Raw genomic sequence first — 1,534 nt, 5'->3', positions numbered from 1 at the left:
TGAACAAAAACAGAATTTCCTCGAAAGAGTTGTTGTACAGTAGACGTATATACATGCAGGATGTTAATAATTTGTTTTGTGCTAGTCAAATTGTTGAAACCCGGAGTTGGGCCGAGGAGCTGGCCTCCACTTGAGAGAAGCAACACCGGCGTTGGGCGTTCCGTGTGCAGAGTGCGCAAATTAGTGATTTTGTTGTCTCGTTTCCAACTCATGATGTGATTTCTTCTTTAAGATGAATTAGTAACTTTGTGTGGAGGTGGCAGCACAACCTGCTGGTTGTTGTAATGCCTACCTCAAAGAGATTTAACTGCTTACAAAATTATTTTTCTACTTGGCTGTTTTGCAGATGATGAGGTATGCCATGGAAGGGTTGGCTTTTGAGTGGTAGGTGATCCCTATGCCGGCTGTGATAGCGGCCATCATTGGTATACAACAATGCAGCGATTGTCTCGGGTGTGCTCCCATCCTCCCCACCTCCCCTAGATGCGCAATGTTAGGAAAACTAATGATTTTTTTCTCGGATGTTCATACATAATCTAGGTTGTTATTGAGCTCCACGGCTGGCCTTAGATTGTCTATTCAGCATCGGCACACTTTACTCAAATCTATACCATAAGAACCTGTGCTCCAGTCTGACGAAGCAGCCAAGCTGTATATACACATCTTTGCTTCCTGATCCATTTTGTTTGGCGATTCAGGCCACCCCTGATGGTCAGGCTGATGCTTCTTCGCTTGATTCTGAAGAAAAGGATGATCACATTCAGATCCCCAAGAACAATAGGTGCTGCAGCTTCTCTTGTATCTTTATCTGTGTACTTTAAATTCACATGGACAGTCGAATTGTCTGTATATACACACCTTGAAATTAAGAAACTCTGGTGGTGCAAAGGGAGTTGGGACAGAGAAGAAATTAAAGCAGTGACTGCTCTGCACTAGCTGTACAGGGATCGAAAGCCTATAGGTATAGCAATAAATTCCCTTATGATGTTCAAGTTAAATTTCTTTGTTGAAGATATAGCTGGAAGTTATGTTCTGAATTTGATTCTTTAAACTACAGGCTATTTTGTGTATTAATCTCTTCATTTTTTTTCCTACTACACTTGCCTAAATTGAGATAAGCTGGCTCAAACTGCAAGCGGTATTCTTTGAAGGTCTGCCTACATCTACACGTTGCACAAAAGATTGGATCTTTGTAGTGCGTCTGCTCATCAGTAGAGATTACATAGTAGGTAGTAGGAACACCATAATATACTATCTTCTTAATTTAGTATTTTCTTTTAGAACATATAAGTACATTCAGTAATATGTGTCTTGTTTTACTTTGTCTGCGGTGACTGGAAGTATTCTCGGCTTTACCGTCAGTAAAAAGAAGGCATACAAAAAATTAAGTTTTTCCTTAGTTGCCTCATTTAATTGTCGCTTATTTATTTCAAGTTATTCAATTCTCGTGGAGCTTTCCTTTGCTAAAGAAGAAAAGAGGGGTTGTCAGGTCAGACTTTGGTGCGTCTCTGACTAGAGATAGCTGGATCCGTGT

At 40.5% G+C, this 1,534-nt stretch overlaps 1 long non-coding RNA gene across 6 annotated transcripts; it reads left to right on the top strand.

Annotated features, from left to right (window-relative positions):
• The first annotated feature begins 22 nt into the window (after window positions 1-22).
• LOC119345651 lies at window positions 23-1,527 on the top strand. 6 transcript variants are annotated; one of them, XR_005167108.1, is made up of 3 exons: window positions 23-215; window positions 347-453; window positions 541-1,092. It is a non-coding gene; the product is annotated as an uncharacterized LOC119345651 (long non-coding RNA). The 6 variants fall into 6 exon arrangements; XR_005167107.1 differs by having other exon boundaries at window positions 27-171; XR_005167111.1 differs by adding an exon at window positions 1,120-1,527 and having other exon boundaries at window positions 34-453; window positions 541-961.
• The last annotated feature ends 7 nt before the right edge of the window (window positions 1,528-1,534 follow it).

Source organism: Triticum dicoccoides, unplaced genomic scaffold (genome assembly GCF_002162155.2).
Source record: "Triticum dicoccoides isolate Atlit2015 ecotype Zavitan unplaced genomic scaffold, WEW_v2.0 scaffold264460, whole genome shotgun sequence".
Taxonomy (NCBI): Eukaryota; Viridiplantae; Streptophyta; class Magnoliopsida; order Poales; family Poaceae; genus Triticum; species Triticum dicoccoides.
The sequence above is the reverse complement of the archived record's forward strand: the minus strand, read 5'-3'. Positions and strand labels throughout refer to the sequence as shown.